An 11059-nucleotide genomic window follows, 5' to 3' on the forward strand; every position below is an offset into this window, starting at 1 on the left:
CACATATTATATATGGCTAAAATCGCCAATGGAAGTCTTTGGTACTTGAAAGGTATAAAACCCAGTAAAAATAAATACGAAACCTTTGTGCATGCCAGGCAAGAAAAGGCAAAATTGAAAAACAATTATCAGCAGATTTTTGTCTGCTTGCTTCAATGCTTGACTGACTTCTTATAACGCTTGATCGATGAACCATTAAAACCTATAATACTGTTTTAATGTCTGCACCATTATATCAAGTAGAAACTTGAGGATGCCCTATGCTTCACTTTATTTTAAATGTTCCAAGAAATAATTCCAACTCTTTATCGTAAGAAGTTGGCATTTTTAAGATGCTGATTAGAATTTGAAATGCTACTATTGTGGTTTGAACATTGCTGCATGGTTGCACACAATACACATTTATGTGGGGTTGAAAAAGGTCGACATTGATTAAACGCAGAATACAATTTCTGCAGGAAAATGAATTGGTAATTCAGGAATTGCTTGGAATTTAATTTGAAACATTTAAAAAAAAGTCTTATCCTAGATGAGAAAATGATTAATTCTGAAGACATCCAGTTTTTTGTCACAACAATAACAAAGTTGCAGTTCAGAGGAAAGTCCTCTAGTACTGACAATATGACTTACTTTGAACGCTTACAGTACTGTTTAAGACTCTGGTTCAGTAATGATGAAACTAAAACACTGTATGAAACTAAAAGAAGGATCTAGGCTCCATATCCCCGCTGAGTAACAGGGAAAGGAGAGTGAGACGTGACCAACTAAAGCCAAATGATTCATAATGGGACAATGATATCCCTTCTTCATCGTCTACTACAGTATGTCTCATGCAGTTGGTCATTATGACCGGGGAGAATGTCAACTCACACACGTCTTATTATCTTCCTTAATGATAATATTAGCAGGGAAGTGAGTACAGAGATATTGAATTGAGCATTACACACACACACACACACACACACACACACACACACACACACACACACACACACACACACACACACACACTCTCTCAAAGACACATTTTCCGTTCCATTGTTTCTAAAGGTCATTATAAATGCTAACATTCTGTATGTGTATTACTACTGTAAGGTAGAATACAAATCATAAGAAACCCCGTCTCTCATAAGAAGTTGCCCGAATACCTAAAGGTTAAAATAATAAAATACATTTATAAAAAGAAAAGCAAAAGTGACAAAACAAATTAAACAAAAATGTATACAACCATACCAATAAAATAACAGATAGGTCAAAAATAATACCACCTGAAGCATCATTTGATAAATGAATTATATGTAAATAAAACTTGGGACTACAGTATGAGACTGTGAGACTGAGCTGGGTAGCTCATACAATTCTTTTTTTGTAATATAAAGAAAGGTTGGCTGTAATCACTCAGACCACAATATGAAGAAATCATGTGCTTTTCACATGACATCTCTGGAGAAAACGAATCACTATCACTTAAGCTTGAAAATATGCAATCAATGGTTCACTGATTAAAAACAGGTGGTAATATATATTCTGTGTGTGTGTGTGTGTGTGTGTGTGTGTGTGTGTGTGTGTGTGTGTGTGTGTGTGTGTGTGTGTGTGTGTGTGTGTGTGTGTGTGTGTGTGTGTGTGTATGTGTATGTTTGTGTGGTTATCTATATAGGGGAGTTCTGTCTAAGTTCCACATAACAGGAACTTGCTTCTGTCACAGGAAACTCACTCTACCCCCACACCCCGAATACCATGTCTACCATTTCTGTGCATGATACTGAAAGCAATGTAAATAATAACAAATTAGAAGGAAAAACACATTTAAAAAAATACAGATTTAAGTATTCTGACACAGAACGATTTTAGAAGCAATGTATTTATATTGGTAGTATGTTTCGTGCCTGCACCAAACAATAACAAATTAGAAGGAAAAAAAGATGACATAAAATACAGATTTCAGTATTCTGAGGCTCTGAGCCCCATTTCTTTTCCTCACTGACGGCAAAAAAACTCAGACATTATACAATTTAAAATAAAAGGGATAGGGTTAGGCTTAGGGTAAGATATTGAGTAAGAACATGTTTTTATGAACCACACAGCTTCTGGTCTTCCAAGACCCGACCGGACAAAAAGACGTGTTGCATGCACGAAACATACTACCAATAGAAATACATTGCATTTAAAATCGTTCTGTGTGACACGAAAAAAAGGTGAAAATCGTGTTGGTGAACACAAATCAATAGATTAAATTAATTTCGTGACTAATAACACGAAATGCCGTGAGAGTGGGTTGCACTGTCATATTAAGCTGAGCTTTAACAACAATTACATGGCTGTTAGTTCCCTTTCTTGCCATTCACCTATTCAAGTTCTAGCCAAGAGTTACATAAGAAGGTCGATGTCGCTAATGCCTCTATGCTAAATATGAAGCTACATCCAGCAGGTGCTTCACAGAAAGACCTGGGAACAGTTGGAAACACATACCTGGGCCCTGTCCAAAGATAATAAAATCAAGCAATTAACAGAAGGAATTGTTGTTTTTTACACTTTAATACAGATTTTATCAAAAAAGATTCAACATGTAAATGAGTGAGCTATAGAGATGCTGGTATGTTGGTCAGAGCCATGCTAGCTGTTCCATCTTGTTTACAGTGTTCGTGCTAAGCTAACCTGTAGTGATAGCTTCATATTGTAGTGACCACTGATTCATACACTGGGGTTACATAATTCAATCCAGGAACTACAGGTTGGGGGTATTGTTTTGCACGGACACATATCTTGACGGTACCTCCGGGGTACCTACTGGGGGTGTTTCTCAATCGCGAGTAAAGCTGCTTCCGAGCCACTATTTCAAGCATATTACGTCATCGAGTGCCGCCGAAGTACTGTTCCAATCTCCAGTATACTTGGAAATCTACCGAGCCTGGCGTACTCCGTTTGGAGAAATATTGAGGCTGCTCATGTGTAGACTCCGCGGTCTTAAAATCCCCACAATGCTTTGCGCACGGACCAATTTCCCCAAATCTGTGGCGGAAGATGTAAGGCGGGGCCTCTCATATGACGCACACCTGCACACTTGCTAGCCTGTTCCACTCTTTGTTTTCCGAATGCCAGGAAGTATTCTTGACTCGCTTCTGAAGCAAGATGCTCGGCAGACATGTGCTACCAAGCAAGCGCACTCGCGATTGAGAAACACCCACTGTGTGTGTGTCTCTTGCACTTTCTCTTGTCTCCTGTGCCTGCGACCCGACAGTATGTCGATTTCTGCTCCTCAATAAACTGAGATTTGCACCTTCGATGCACCGCCTCCGTCTCCCTTCTCTCGGCACTACATTGGTGACCCTGACATAAGTCTCGCGAAGGATCCGAGACTGAATCGAACACGGCAAAAAGCGCAGCTTTTCTCGAAATGCCGGGGATTTTTGGAGACCTCCGTAGCTGCCTCGTGCGCTCGGACTGTGGCTCGGTGCGCCCCGCGGAATGGACGCGGACGACGCTCGCCATTTCCACGGCTTTTCGGCTCTGGGGGACGGCAAGCCTTCCATGGGGCCGGTACGCGACCGTGCCGGGTTTGTTCGGGACATGCGGCTGCATGTCCGGCCAGCGACTGACGGCCGCCGAGATCAGCTAGCCACGACTGCTAACGGCTAGCAGCTGGCAACAGCTAACAACGGCTAGCCACAGCAGCTAGCGGTCGACATCCGACTGTTTTGTTTTTGTTTTTGTTTTTTGTGGTGCCGGAGAGGAGGTTCGATCACGTCTGGTCGGCCTCGTGTGGATTCTCTCACAATTTCGCCCACCTGTTTTTGTTCGTGGACAGGACGACCCTTTTTGAGCTTTTTCTGGTGCCTGAGAGGAGGTTCGACCATGGCTGGTCGGCCTCGTGTGGACCCTCTCGCTGTTTCACCACCTCGACGGCGGCTTCGGACGTCACTCTCGCCTGCTGCGGCCCGTGGCGCGCTTCTGGACCCCGTCTCGCCTCTTCCCTCGCCTCGGTGGTTTCGAACGTCACCCGTGCCTTCATCGGCGCGCGGGTGGCGCGCTTCGGGACCCTGCCTGGCCTCTCCTCTAAGCGCGGCTCACGGTTCGCCTCGACGGCGCCCCGTCTGGCCTCTCCCCTGTCCACGGCTCCCTCCTCCCGGGGACACGGCTCCTTCCTCCCGAGGACTTCGTGCCCGCCGCCGCTGTGCCTTCGCCTGCGGCCGGGCAGCGCTCCTCCCTGCTGGGGACCTCCGGGTGTTTCACGCCTGTCCCCACGACGCGACCCTGCTTTCTGCGGCCCGCCCCCCACCCTCCGGTGGGGATGCCCTCGCCCTCGTTGGGGCCCCTACCCTCTCCTGCGGCCCCCTGACGACGGCCCGTTCCGGCCCGCCCTCCACCCTCCGGTGGGGAAGCCCTCGCCCTCGTTGGGGCCCCTACCCTCTTCTGCGGCCCCCTGACGACGGCTCACCCCCGCCCTCCGGTGGGGATGCCCTCGCCCTCGTTGGGGCCCCTACCCTCTCCTGCGGCCCCCTTCCGACGGCCCGTTCCATGGCCCGCCCTCCTCGGCCCCTGTGGTGCTTCCTCCCGGACGCGAGGATTGTGTCCATGGTTGAATTCTGGGGGGGCTTGTGTAGTGATCACTGATTCATACACTGGGGTTGCATAATTCAATCCAGGAACTACAGGTTGGGGGTATTGTTTCGCACGGACACATATCTTGACGGTACCTCCGGGGTACCTACTGTGTGTGTGTGTCTCTTGCACTTTCTCTTGTCTCCTGTGCCTGCGACCCGACAGCATGTCGATTTCTGCTCCTCAATAAACTGAGATTTGCACCTTCGATGCACCGCCTCCGTCTCCCTTCTCTCGGCACTACAATATACACCATATACAGAAACACATGTATCTAAATCTCAGCCACAAAATGAATACGTTTGTTTCCCCAAATTATTATCTGTTCCTGCATGAACCATGCATGATATTTATATCAAATGATTTTGCCAATGTTGTTTAGCTATATTTATCAGACATATCAGAATCATTTTTCAGACGCAACAGGAAGTCAGACAATCCACAATGGATTTTACAATATGTATTTACTCCAGAAAATCATGGTGTAGTAAATCCAGAGGATTAATATGCTTTGCTACTTACTAATAAAGACATGATATCTTGTTTTCTCCCAGTGTGCAGATGTGAATGTTTCTGAGAAATTACATCAAAATAGTAACAGAGGATGTGGACGATAAAGGAATTTTTACAGACATGCCTCTCTATATGATAAACTTGTATTGCAGGGTTGGAAGATTAGATTTTTTCCCCAGCCCTCCAGGGGGTGCAGTCGGAAGGGAAGGACACACATTGTTGTGTGCATTTCTGGAAACAAAGTCTCTTTTCCGTCAGATTTCTAGTGTCTGCAATGTGGTTTCTGTGCATTGCAACATCTCTTTGTGGCGTCTGAGGCTTCCCTCAATAAATCATTGGAGACAAGTGACAAACAAAACTGATGTTGCCACCATACGTAACCATGGCCATCTGAGCCATAACATTTCAATATATTGTGTTTTACAGAAGCCACTTAAAGGAAGCAGCAACTTTTTCGTGAAAAGCAGCGATTCAAGGAAATCATGTACAATAAGAGAAAAACTTTGAATTGAGATAGATTAAAGGAAATACTTTGTCTATTTTGGTTGTTTCCTGATTTGTCTGAATTGCTGACTCCTCAGTCCTTTTAAACCTTGTTCCTGGCTTGGTCTGCAGGCTCAGCACTGACCTTTCAGTTAAGCTCTTCACTTGTATCAACTTAAATGTATATGAACCATCAAAAGTGACAATCACAACTATTAACTATTACCTTAATCTTAAAATCATTTTTTAAATCTCATAAAATCACGATCATTAAATGCCTCATTTATGTCATGGTAGGTAAATATATCAAAATATATATTTAGGGTGATGTGGGGGAAGCTGTGATTTACTAAACATTTTAGATGTGCACTTCTTGCACTATTATTAACATAAATGATTCTATCTTTAAAAGTCAGTTTTAACAAAGGATAAAAACATACATTTTAATACTAAAACGAGAATGAGTTATTGTGCAGTGGTTTTAAATGACGAATGGTTTCCAGATAAGATCAGTATCCTCAACAAGACCTTAGTAATTGGTGTACCTCCCCAATGAATTTCCTTAATGCTGCTGAAAGTTTCGCTTATGTTGCTTTTTATCTCATTTAAACACTATAATTAAAGGCCTTATTCATGTCATGTAAAGTGAGTGTAGCAAAATAATATATATAGGATGACGTTGGGGAAGTTGTGCTTTACCATGAACAGGTTGTGTTATGCAAGCAGCAGTGTTGAAGGCGTTGGTGGTGTCTCTGGGGAGAGCTTTGGTTTAGAATCAGTGTGTGTGAGATGAGAATAGGCATCCAGAGAGGAACTGGGAGAGCACTGAGGACGCTGTGTGTGGAGAGACAGGTGGACAGAGAGCCCACATCCTGGGACGCAGGCACAAAGCCACCAAACCACACATGTTGTGTACACACACACACACACACACACACACACACACACACACACACACACACACACACACACACACACACACACACACACGCACGCACGCACACACAACATGATAGCCACTGATCAAGATTCATATCCTCTAATCAGTATCAGTTCATGTCTCTCGCCTACGGAGGTCTTCTTTAGGTTTAACTGTTTACTTTGCCGAATGAAGAGCTTTAAAAAAAAACGCTTTAACTTATAAATGTACGTTAACTCTGAATCTTCTATATCATTGGTGCCGAACATACGGCCCGAGGGCCAGAACCGTCCCCGCCAAAGGGTCAAATTCAGCCAAATGAATATGTGAAGTGTGACAATTGCAAATTATTCATAAAAAGAATAACAGGCCCTTTACTTGATAAGCCATTGTAGATCCCACATGCTTGCAGGCAAATGTACAACACTGCCAAGTGTAGGCTATTTGTCAGGCAGGAGATGACGGTTAAAGTTGTAAATGTGAAGACACAGCTGGAGCCGTTCCTATATCTCTACAGAGTTTGACGGAAATTCAGTGTGCTTGGCGTGTACGCAGTGAATATAATATGCAACTCCACTATCAGACTCATCAGGGTGAAAATAACTTTGTTGTAGCTGAGAGATCAGCGAGACATCTCAGGCTGCCCATCATCTCTTTTATAAATGTATTGTCCCGCGGGAAAGATTTGACATGTAAAAGTGAAAATAAGGAAGTGAAGATTTACGGGAAAGCGGTTTATTTGTAACCTGCCACCTAAATGCAACACATCAAAACATTGTAATACTTACATGTATCTGCCTTTCCTCTAATCTTCAAAGTCTTGATGTGTTTATCATTTGATACGCTTGAGCTCATGACCTCACAAGTAGCCTACAATAAAAGAAACGCAAAAAAGTGAACATAGGTCAAATCAGTAAACATAAAGTCATCTTGTACGAATAAGCTACATGTAAACCCTGTTATTATACAAAATCGAAAGTGACAACAGATTCAAAGGAGAATGGGCACTCTGTTTGTGAAGATTTGGGTGGAGTGACAGCGGAGGGTTGCATCAGTCCCTGTCCTGGTTGCTGCACTCTTTGACATGAGTGATCCCTGACCGCCTGATCTGTCTCTGGACAGGAAACACAGGAAGGAGCCCAGGAAGATGTTCCAGCACACAACTTCTCCCCTAAAAAGAGGAACATTCAACAGAGCGGCCAGCTGTGGGAGATAAGATTTAGACAATTCAAGCAACTTGCAAACTTCTGGTTTACAGCAGTTTCATGTTAATGGGAGGGAATCCACACAGTTGTGATGACTGTTGAGATATTTGTTTCAGTGCCTTGGAAGAACAGTGTTGGAAATTTGCACTGAAGTACTCATAAATTGGGTATAACCAAAATCCATGCATGTTGTGCTTATGTTTCATGTTCAAGAAAAACAAAACTTAGCAGTAAAACAGAAAGGCGCTGGATGTGTAGGTGAAGGGGAAGACCAGGGTGGGGTGACAGTCCCTGGGGAAGCGAGCCCGGGGAGCATGACGGCAGTATAGACTCGCTCACAGCTCAGTGCTCACTGTGTGTGTGTGATGGTTTGCATGCAAAGCACAGAGGTGACAGGATGTGGCCAGAAAGGTGATAGTTATGAGGTAACTGAAAGATCCCTGAAAAAATACATTTTGTCCCTTCTCAGTAGATATTGGAAATGTTCCCTTTTTAAGTATATGCTGAATAAAACCTTTTTTTAAATGACCGAGATAAATATTTAAGGAAAAATATTCAGCAGCAAAAAAACAACAACGAGCACAAAAAAGGGACATTTTGTGATTGATTACATGTACTCGATTTATTACATGTACTCGGTTATTGATAGTGGAACATGAGCCTCGTGGTTTCGAACCTTGTTCCAACTAAATGGTTAGACGTTGTGTGTAAGTCACATTGATTACACAACCTCTTTCTGAGCAAGAAACCACACACTGGCCAGGCAACAGGTGCTGCTGGGATGGAGATTATTTAAAGTTGTGTCTAAAATGGTTCCAGTACAGCTGAAGCAGCGTGGGCTAAGCCGTCTGCCGACCACATGCCTTAATAGAAAGTACAGTGACAGTACATACTTCCCTCTTTAAATTAAAAACTGAATCCAAACATGACTACCACATGACCAAGGTGGAATTACCTGTTAACACACTTTTTATATCTACTGTGAATGGGTTGAGTTCATTTTTAATTTGGAAACTATGGTGGGTGTACTGTATTTTATCCTGGATATATAGATTGCCTTAAGATGAACATGATGTGCTTATACAAACACATTTAACAAGATTTGGATTGTTGGAGGTAAACTGAATCTTGGAGAAATTGTTGAACAATTTGCATGTTTAAAAGCAGCAACCCGATGAGGGTTTAAATATATTTATATCACAATATTTGCATGTTACCGGTCTGAGACAAAAAGACCACTGAAGCAGAAATTAAATGGCTAGTTAACCATGATGATTTACACCGAGTACAGTTCACATCAATAGAGAGTGCACAGGGGAAAGTCCTGCTTATGTAACTTAGGGCAAAAATGAAGACTCATGACATAAGAGTGCATGAGAAGGAAATAGTGAAACTTATTAAAAAGAGGAAATAGTTTATTTTCCATAAAATGATGTTTATTCTATTTGTTATATAATTTCTTATTTTCTTTTTATTGTGTTTTTGCTCAAAAATATAAGCACAGAGTCAACATGGAAAAACCACACTATGCTACCACAGATTTATGTTGCCATCTAGTGGTAACATAAGGCCAGACATTATCACACTACACTTTTTTTAACATGCATTTCAGTAAACAAGGTTAAAATACAAAGCTTTAAATTGTACATTAAGTATTTCAAACTACATGAATCTACACATATAAGCCTATTCCTTTCACAGCAACAACAAAAAACGATTTCTCACAAAGTCTTAAAGTTTTGTCTTTTTTTTGTGTCTTTTTTCGTGTTATATTTATATAATTATACTTAATATATTTAATAATATTATTGTGTGAGTTTTTATTAAAACATTGTGTGTTCTTAGTTATACATCTACAAGACATTTTCACTGACTTTTGTGATTAGTTCCTAGTTTTAGTTTTGGTTAAACAATGGAAACTACATTTTATATATCTGTTTTCTAAAAAAATGTATTTGTTTCCCAAACATGCTGCATTTGTTTCACTGATAACAAACTATACCATGCCATCCTGAAGCTGACTACAGTGAATTCCATTCCCTAATTTTCCAAAGTGATTCTTCAGGGAAAGTAGATATCATCTATCTTTGCGCTTTTTGGGCAAATTGTTTATTTGTTATTTCTGCTACATTAAAAACCTAGAGAGGCTATACACGTGACTTACACAATTACAGATATTTTCTCGCCATTGCACTGCAGAAAATATTTCCATAAAAGCTCAAATAATCATAGTAAATGTATTTTAACATGACTATATGACTATGCAGCTTTATAAATGTAGCTTAAGAAGATATATTTTAATAAATTACAATATTATTGCATTGTCTGCAACAAATATATTCTCACAGACATGTTGTGTTTATTGAACTTGACAACTGTTCTCTTCTCTCATGTCAGGCCTGTCAGTTGTTATTTTAACAATTACAGCTGAACTAAAGGAAAAGAAAACAGGAAAAAATAGATAAGACAAGAGATCGTTTTTAAGAGTCTCAATGGAGGTCATTAAGGACATTCATTGGGGAGGTACACCAATTACTAAGGTCTTGTTGAGGATACTGATCTTATCCGGAAACTAGTCATCATTTAAAACCCCTGCACAATAACTCACTGTGGTTTCAGTATTACAATTACTGATTGTATCCCTTTACTAGTTTTTGTAAAATGTAAAAACAGATTTGTAAAAATATTGTATTTGTATAATAGCGCAAAAAGAGTAAATAGTGCACATTCAATTTGTTTGGAATGAGTCGTTTTTATACAAGGGATGTTATTATGAGGTTTTAACCATCTGAGACTGCTCACGTATATTTGATTTGCACACACACACACACACACCCGCACACAACATGTCCAAGACTTCAAGAATTTCCACATGATCTCCACCTCATCTACACCCAATTACTCATTGACACTAATTGAATACTTGGCAGAGAGTTGGGGTGGTGATGGCGTGCACTGAGCTTAAGAATCATCAGTCTTGGTCATTGGCCCCATTATAGCTTGAGTGACCTATGATGTCATTATGTAGTAAAGTAGAGGAAACTAATGGACAATGTGTCTCATAACAGAGATGCTGCGCACGTGTTTTATTTGATGGCATGGATTTTAGCGCATGGGCTCCAACTTGTCCACATGTCTACTAATGGCTGTGTGAGAAACATAGTTGTTTTTCAATGTTATTTTGGGCATGACATTGAGAAAGTTCCTTCAAAGTTTGGGGATGTGAGAGTACCTTCAGTTTCCAAGCATGCTTTCATGAGAGAGGGGCTTTTTTCTTGTGCCTTGTGTGGACAGAGTTTTTCAGTTATGTTTTGGTGTTGCGAAACACTGCAATGTGTGT

The sequence above is a fragment of the Trematomus bernacchii genome, unplaced genomic scaffold (genome assembly GCF_902827165.1).
Source record: "Trematomus bernacchii unplaced genomic scaffold, fTreBer1.1, whole genome shotgun sequence".
Lineage (NCBI taxonomy): Eukaryota > Metazoa > Chordata > Actinopteri > Perciformes > Nototheniidae > Trematomus > Trematomus bernacchii.